Raw genomic sequence first — 9563 nt, forward strand, 5'->3', positions numbered from 1 at the left:
TATTAAGCTCCCGCTTGCAAAAAATCCTGATCTCCTCTGGTAACTTTGGAGGATCAGGAAGTCTATAACCAGTCCTCAGACCTCATAAGCTAAACCAGGTGGGAGGCCTACAGAGAAGACCCAGAATGCCTGCTGATTCAGCAGGTGGTGCAATGTCTGCAGAGTTAGTATTGAACCAATGCCCCCAAGATGGGGTGTACTTAGCTGCTGGAATGTCTTGCACATGTGGAAGAAAATATGTCCTGACCTGATCATTTGGGCTCATGAAAGATCCTAAAATTTTTGCAGAAATAGTGGTGTTAGGCTTGAGCCTGGTCAAATTCCAACTTGCGTGGTTATGGTATGCCCACCTTATTCCAGCTGCAGTTTTCAATGAATATGATGCTCTTACCCTCTTGTCCTAACTGTTAAATAATAATGTGTAACAGCTCAAGGGCAATAATGTGTAACAGCTCAAATATTCCATGCCAGATGTAACTAACTGCATTTCAGTGGCAGTTGAAGTATTACAGTATATAAATACAAGATTAAAATTGAGCAGGTAATTTTTAGTGAATAATAATTATGGGCAAAATTTTCAATAGGTGCTTTTAATTCTGAGTGCTTTTATTTTGGGGTGTACAACTTTAGAGATTGAGGGCCTGATCTTTTAAGAGTTGCTGATCACATGATGATTCTTTTTCATTATAGTATGAGGATCACTTCCATGGTAAGAAGATGGCTTGAAGAAGCCACTGGAGTTTTGAATCTTTTATAAAGTGAAAAAGAAAAGGAGTACTTGTGGCACCTTAGAGACTAACCAATTTATTTGAGCATAAGCTTTCGTGAGCTACAGCTCACTTCATCGGTTGCATACTGTGGAAAGTGTAGAAGATCATTTTATACACACAAAGCATGTGTGTGTGTGGGGGGGGGGTGAGAAAACCTGGATTTGTGCTGGAAATGGCCCACCTTGATTATCATACACATTGTAAGGAGAGTGATCACTTTAGATAAGCAATTACCAGCAGGAGAGTGGGGTGGGGGGAGGTATTTTTTCATGCTTTGTGTGTATAAAAAGATCTTCTACACTTTCCACAGTATGCATCCGATGAAGTGAGCTGTAGCTCACGAAAGCTTATGCTCAAATAAATTGGTTAGTCGCTAAGGTGCCACAAGTACTCCTTTTCTTTTTGCGAATACAGACTAACACGGCTGTTACTCTGAAACCTTTTATAAAGTGGTGATACTTTACAGATACATAAGTGATTAGCAAAATTAGGGAACTTTAGACAAATTTATACAAGTTCCTTTCTGGGACCATTAGGTCTTGCCCAAGAAATCATTCAAAGACAAGGTATTTTAATGTTAGATTTATGGGGGTGGGGTGTGTAGAGTTTATATTTAATTTTCTCTTACAGCATTCATGCAGCATAATTGCATATCCATACACAGTTGCAAAGGGTACAATCAGAATCTTGTCAGGTTAATTTAATTGCTTCTGTACAAATATTTTGGAGTTGGGTTTCGGAAGCCCTCTCCCCTGGTTGTATAGAATACTGTTTGACCCAGTATAAAATATATCACAGCTGGTTGGACTTCTTGAGCATACACATTTAGAATCCACTTTACTTTTGGATTTGCATGAGTAAAACTAGATCACTTAAATGTTAGCTGAAAGTCAAAACACCAAGCTTGTGTGGTCAAAACAAAATTCACTTCTTAATCAAAGTATATACATGCAGAAAATCTTTATGCAATATTTACACTAATTTAAATAATATTATAAAGCTGTCTTTTCTAATGAAATAGAAGATGATGTAGGATGAACCTTTACAGAAAATCTGCTAAATTCCAGTGCCAGGGAAGTCAGTTAGATGATTAATTCTGAGGATAAAATGATTTTTCCTCAGACATCTCATTTTGGATAGAATGGATTTGAGAAATATATATTTTATTCTATTGACAGAATTAATTTCCTCCAAAGTCTATTTTCCTTCTATCAACAAGAAAAAAGAGTTAAGCTTCTTACTTTCAGCCGATAAATGTGTTCCTGCTTCTGTCATTCTATCAACAGAAAGAAACTAAAATCTTAATAAAATGTAGATGTTCCTTTCTTTAGGAACACAAGGAAGAAAAGAAATGTGAGGATATTGAAGTTCAGCAAATTTTGCTCTATAGACAAATGCAACCCCATTTGTATATAGTCATATCATTCTGTATCATTTCCTGACACCAATTTCATGTGTATTTCATCCTTAAAAAGGATGCACGCAGGCTTAATCAAAAATTTTCAGTGAAAAACTTTTGATGGAAAGTTGAATTTTCACCTACATGAAAAGTTTCATTGGAAATCTCTTCTACGCTTGATCATTTTAAATTTGTCAGAAAACTGAAAACACAACTGTTTTTTTCTCTCCCCTGTGTTTGGCTAAATATTTTGGAGGGAGGGCGATGGGTTACGCAAAGCAATTTGTGCAGGGTTTTTTTTTTTTTGCTCCACTTGATATTAACTTGTATTGGAAATCAAGTCAGAGCTTGCAAAGTTTCACAGGGCCAGATAGGGTGAATGTTTCCAGTCTTTTCCCCTTGAAGACACAATTGGTTTTCAGCTGTAAGATTTCCATTTTTTAACTGCATAGTGGAGCAGTTCGCTCTGCACCTCTGAAAATTAGGTAGGTGTCTCAAAATGGGCACCCAAAAATTAAGCCACAAACCTAGTGAATATTTGTGAAAGTGTGGCAGCTTTTGACTATCCAGGGGTCACATATCATGTCAGTGGTGTGATGCCTCATACTTTAATGCATCCTCAAATGTCTCCTACTGACATCTATGAGACGCATGTGTAGGTAAAAGGCATTATATAGCATTTAACTTGCATCTTGGTGAAAGTGAAACCGTTCACATTTGGGAGTCAGATGTCTGATTAATCCAGACCTCTTTATTTTGCCAAACAAAATATCTTTTGAGAAATCCATTAACTTCTGCTTTTGTAAGAATCATAGAATCATAGAATATCAGGGTTGGAAGGGACCCCAGAAGGTCATCTAGTCCAACCCCCTGCTCGAAGCAGGACCAATTCCCAGTTAAATCATCCCAGCCAGGGCTTTGTCAAGCCTGACCTTAAAAACCTCTAAGGAAGGAGATTCTACCACCTCCCTAGGTAACACATTCCAGTGTTTCACCACCCTCATAGTGAAAAAGTTTTTCCTAATATCCAATCTAAACCTCCCACACTGCAACTTGAGACCATTATTCCTCGTTCTGTCATCTGCTACCATTGAGAACAGTCTAGAGCCATCCTCTTTGGAACCCCCTTTCAGGTAGTTGAAAGCAGCTATCAAATCCCCCCTCATTCTTCTCTTCTGCAGACTAAACAATCCCAGCTCCCTCAGCCTCTCCTCATAAGTCATGTGTTCTAGACCCCTAATCATTTTTGTTACCCTTCGCTGGACTCTCTCCAATTTATCCACATCCTTCTTGTAGTGTGGGGCCCAAAACGGGACACAGTACTCCAGATGAGGCCTCACCAATGTCGAATAGAGGGGAACGATCACGTCCCTCGATCTGCTCACTCTGCCCCTACTTATACATCCCAAAATGCCATTGGCCTTCTTGGCCACAAGGGCACACTGCTGACTCATATCCAGTTTCTCATCCACTGTCACCCCTAGGTCCTTTTCCGCAGAACTGCTGCCTAGCCATTCGGTCCCTAGTCTGTAGCGGTGCATTGGATTCTTCCGTCCTAAGTGCAGGACCCTACACTTATCCTTATTGAACCTCATCAGATTTCTTTTGGCCCAATCCTCTAATTTGTCTAGGTCCTTCTGTATCCTATCCCTCCCCTCCAGCGTATCTACCACTCCTCCCAGTTTAGTATCATCCGCAAATTTGCTGAGAGTGCAATCTACACCATCCTCCAGATCATTTATGAAGATATTGAACAAAACCGGCCTCAGGACCGACCCCTGGGGCACTCCACTTGACACCGGCTGCCAACTAGACATGGAGCCATTGATCACTACCCGTTGAGCCCGACAATCTAGCCAGCTTTCTACCCACCTTATAGTGCATTCATCCAGCCCATACTTCCTTAACTTGCTGACAAGAATACTGTGGGAGACCGTGTCAAAAGCTTTGCTAAAGTCAAGAAACAATACATCCCCTGCATTCCCTTCATCCACAGAACCAGTAATCTCATCATAGAAGGCAATTAGATTAGTCAGGCATGACCTTCCCTTGGTGAATCCATGCTGGCTGTTCCTGATCACTTTCCTCTCATGCAAGTGCTTCAGGATTGATTCTTTGAGGACCTGCTCCATAATTTTTCCAGGGACTGAGGTGAGGCTGACTGGCCTGTAGTTCCCTGGATCCTCCTTCTTCCCTTTTTTAAAGATTGGCACTACATTAGCCTTTTTCCAGTCATCCGGGACTTCCCCCGTTCGCCATGAGTTTTCAAAGATAATGGCCAATGGCTCTGCAATCACAGCCGCCAATTCCTTCAGCACTCTCGGATGCAACTCGTCCGGCCCAATGGACTTGTGCACGTCCAGCTTTTCTAAATAGTCCCTAACCACCTCTATCTCCACAGAGGGCTGGCCATCTCTTCCCCATTTTGTGATGCCCAGCGCAGCAGTCTGGGAGCTGACCTTGTTAGTGAAGACAGAGGCAAAAAAAGCATTGAGTACATTAGCTTTTTCCACATCCTCTGTCACTAGGTTGCCTCCCTCATTCAGTAAGGGGCCCACACTTTCCTTGGCTTTCTTCTTGTTGCCAACATACTTGAAGAAACCCTTCTTGTTACTCTTGACATCTCTTGCTAGCTGCAGCTCCAGGTGCGATTTGGCCCTCCTGATATCATTCCTACATGCCCGAGCAATATTTTTATACTCTTCCCTGGTCATATGTCCAACCTTCCACTTCTTGTAAGCTTCTTTTTTATGTTTAAGATCCGCTAGGATTTCACCATTAAGCCAAGCTGGTCGCCTGCCATATTTACTATTCTTTCGACTCATCGGGATGGTTTGTCCCTGTAACCTCAACAGGGATTCCTTGAAATATAGCCAGCTCTCCTGGACTCCTTTCCCCTTCATGTTGGTCCCCCAGGGGATCCTACCCATCCGTTCCCTGAGGGAGTCGAAGTCTGCTTTCCTGAAGTCCAGGGTCCGTATCCTGCTGCTTACCTTTCTTCCCTGCGTCAGGATCCTGAACTCAACCAACTCATGGTCACTGCCTCCCAGATTCCCATCCACTTTTGCTTCCCCCACTAATTCTACCCGGTTTGTGAGCAGCAGGTCAAGAAAAGCACCCCCCCTAGTTGGCTCCTCTAGCACTTGCGCCAGGAAATTGTCCCCTACGCTTTCCAAAAACTTCTTGGATTGTCTATGCACTGCTGTATTGCTCTCCCAGAAGATATCAGGAAAATTAAAGTCACCCATGAGAATCAGGGCATGCGATCTAGTAACTTCCGTGAGCTGCCGGAAGAAAGCCTCATCTACCTCATCCCCCTGGTCCGGTGGTCTATAGCAGACTCCCACCACTACATCACTCTTGTTGCACACACTTCTAAACTTAATCCAGAGACACTCAGTTTTTTCTACAGTTTCGTACCAGAGCTCTGAGCAGTCATACTGCTCCCTTACATACAGTGCTACTCCCCCACCTTTTCTGCCCTGCCTGTCCTTCCTGAACAGTTTATAACCATCCATGACAGTACTCCAGTCATGTGAGTTATCCCACCAAGTCTCTGTTATTCCGATCACGTCATAGTTCCTTGACATCACCAGGACCTCCAGTTCTCCCTGCTTGTTTCCAAGGCTTTGTGCATTCGTATATAAGCACTTGAGATAACCTATTGATCGCCCCTCATTCCCAGTATGAGGCAGGAGCCCTCCCCTCACAGATATTCCTGCCTGTGCTTCCTCCCGGTATCCCGCTTTCCCACTTATCTCAGGGCTTTGGTCTCCTTCCCCCGGTGAACCTAGTTTAAAGCCCTCCTCACTAGGTTAGCCAGCCTGCTGGCAAAGATGCTCTTCCCTCTCTTCGTAAGATGGAGCCCGTCTCTGCCCAGCACTCCTCCTTCATGGAACACCATCCCATGGTCAAAGAATCCAAAGCCTTCTCTCCGACACCACCTGCGTAGCCATTCGTTGACTTCGACGATTCGACGGTCCCTACCCAGGCCTTTTCCTTCCACGGGAAGGATGGACGAGAACACCACTTGCGCCTCCAACTCCTTTATCCTTCTTCCCAGAGCCACGTAGTCCGCAGTGATCCGCTCAAGGTCATTCTTGGCAGTATCATTGGTGCCCACGTGGAGAAGCAGGAAGGGGTAGCGATCCGAGGGCTTGATGAGTCTCGGCAGTCTCTCCATCACATCGCGAATCCTAGCCCCTGGCAAGCAGCAGACTTCTCGGTTTTCCCGGTCAGGGCAGCAGATAGATGACTCAGTCCCCCGGAGGAGAGAGTCCCCGACCACCACCAAAGACTAGCCTTTCTTTCTGAATTTTGGCATTCCCAATCCTGGTAACACCAGCAAATGCAAGGACAGGTGACATTTCATTGTTAAAGTTATTTGGACTGTTTTAGAATCTCAGAAAATGTTCCATTCAAGCTGAGTTTGCCTTTTGGGCAAAAGTTCAGATCCATTATTTTATCTTAACATTTTTGCCATCCCTAACCTAAGCTCTGCTGAATAATATAATATGCTCTGCTGAAGCCTCTGAAAGGACAAGAGAACTTTTAACTGATGAAAGGGAAGCTAACATAGGCACAAATAAGCTTTGCACAGTGACAATTGAGCTTTCAAATTCCATAATCTTGTCACAAAGTTTGAAGACAGTGAGCTCCTGTCAAAGGTATGTGATGGCACTTCTTTGCTATATCCATCCAAAAGCACACAGAAGTATCCTTTACATATTTAACTAAAAGAAGCAATATAATGATTCTTGCCCCATCAGACCTTAAGTCAGTACTTAACCAAAACTCAGGTTCTTGTGGGTTGTTCCCTTTAGACAGAGAAAGGAATGATGGAATCAGGTATTTCTTTGATGCACTCCTGTTTATTGACAAAGATCATAATAAGTCCTGTTTCCCTGAACACAATAGGAATCAAAGAGCAGGAGACAGTTTCTTTGCTAACAGTCCCAAGCCTCTTTTCAGTCAGTGCTTTACCCCACATTTATCTTGGGGTTTCTCAGGGTCATGCTACAAATGTGTCTGTGGAAAAGGTGTGAGCTTTTTCACTTTTGGATTACAACATTTCAACATAGTCCAAATTCCTTTTTTCCTCTTGGAATTCCATACCAAAGATTTTCTAGGGCCCTTAGCTCATGCCCCATGAGGATCGTTGGGGTACACTTTGTGCTCTAATTAAGTGTGATTCTATAAGCCATTAAAGCGAACAAGATATGCTGTTTCCAGTCCCTTTGATGCTGTTCTACAAAGGTAGACAGCTGAACATACAGGGTATGTCTACACTGGAATTAAAAAAAAAACGTGGCACCTAGTCTCAGAGTTCAGGACAACTGACACAGGCTTATGGGCCTAAAGATTGCAGGGTAGAATTTCAGGCTTGGGTGAGTGGGGGCGGGCTTAGAGCCTGGGCTCCAGCCCAAGGCTGAACCTCTACACTGCAATTCAACAGCCTCTTAGCTTGAGCCAATTGACCCAAACCAGCTGTGGTCTTTTCTTGCAGTGTGGACATACCCATAGAGTCTGACTGAACCTTTCCACCATCCTATCAGATTGGGGTGGGGGCTCTGGAGCCCTAGAATCTCACAAGATTGCTGAAACACTTTGGATTCAAAGTTTCTCCTTTGATCTGTGTGTAGCTCATCTGGGAGCCCAAATCTGATGAAGAACTCATTCACTAGGGACCTTTGTTACTATCACAGCCTCTTGGCTCCTTACTGGATAAGCCTCAGGCCATTGTGTAATTTAGTCCATAGCCACCAAGAAATATGGATTACTAGGCTCTGTCTCACGCAAAGGCCCAAGCACATCAACAGCAATGTGCTCCATTGGCGCCTCCGGGAAATGCTCCTGCATAGGGGCTCTCCCTGCTTCAGGGGACCCTTCTTTGCAACATAAACATCATATTTCCTGCACCAGTTTTCTACATCCCACGTGCATTTTACCCAATAGAAATTCTCTCTTGGCTAAGATTTTTGCAACCCTAAAGTGTCCAGCAGTTTTTAAATCATGCCATAATCTCCTCTTTCAAAGTATCTGGCTGGTATCTGTACTCATTACCTGCTGATATTTTCCATCTCTGATACAATATTTCATCTTTAGATTTCAACATTTCCCACTGTGGCCAGAAAACTTTTACTGTGGTGTTCTGAGGGGATGCCACCTTTCAAGGTGGCCTGGGCGGTGGGTAGAGGCCCCCTTTGGGGAGGCTAGCCTGTAGCTCCATCCCTTCTGCCCCTCACCCCCTTGGCCAGAGCACCTCATCCCCCCACAGCTGGAGCCCCGAGACCCCCTTCCTTGGCCCCCTGTGGCTGGAGCAATGACCCACTCCACCTGTAGGAGCCCCAAGTGGCATCCACCTTGGCCAGAGGTGCCCCAGGCTGAGCCCTGAGACAGCCCTTTCCCCCCCCACTTGCCTGGAGGAGCCCCAGGCCAACTGCAGCCACACCTCCCCTCCCCAGACCCCAGGCTGCCTGGGAAAAGCTGCAGCGTCTCTTCCCAAAGAAGAACCTGAGCTTTTGATATGCCCATGCAGGTTCCGGGCGGCTGAGATGGCGGTGTGTGTTACTCAGCTTCCCTGGTTCATCAGAATAGCACATACCGCCTCCTCAGCTGCCCCAGAACCTGCATGGGCATAGTAAAGGAAAAACTTCCCCCGCCAAACTCACAACCGGGGGTCCAGTGGCAGCAGCATCGCCAGGGAAGGCAGAGCCTCCCCTGGCATATTATACCCCACTGCCCATGCAAGGTGGCTGCATTTCCCAATGATTTTGCAGTCACATCCTATATTGGTATCAGGATCCTCTCTCGGGTGCTTTTAGCTGCTCTGCAGGACATTCCTGTGACTTCACACCCACCGTTCCAGTGGATAACCCAGGAATATTTGCATTTCTGAGAGGAGACAAACTGCTGAGCACACTCCTTTCCTGTCAACAAGGCCACCTGGGTAAGGCATCAGTTTTGGAACAACTAAGTCCCATTATGGATACTGGTGTACTCAACTGGTGTAAATTAGTATAGCTCCACTGAAATAAGTGCACCTATACTGACGTATACTAGCTAAAAAGCTACCCCTCAATATGTAGAACCAATAGTCTCTTAAGTGCAAGAACATTTTTTTAGACTGAAATGCTGCTATTCTTAAAATAGAGATCAGCAAGCAAACTTTGGAGATATCTGCAGGTATTCTATGGATTAGAGTTAGAAATTACTACAGAGTATATTATGCACTTTTGTTGAACTATAATAATTATCTTACTGCAAGAAAAACCTCATTTCTCTGCTAGATGCCAGGGGCAAATTTCTAGCCACAGTTATATTTCTACTATGATAGAACTACTGTGGGTTCTCTACAGTGCCTTTCAGCAAAAGTATACAAGCACTTACATGAC

This window comes from Lepidochelys olivacea, assembly GCF_965140295.1.
Source record: "Lepidochelys olivacea isolate rLepOli2 genome assembly, chromosome: 5".
Lineage (NCBI taxonomy): Eukaryota > Metazoa > Chordata > Testudines > Cheloniidae > Lepidochelys > Lepidochelys olivacea.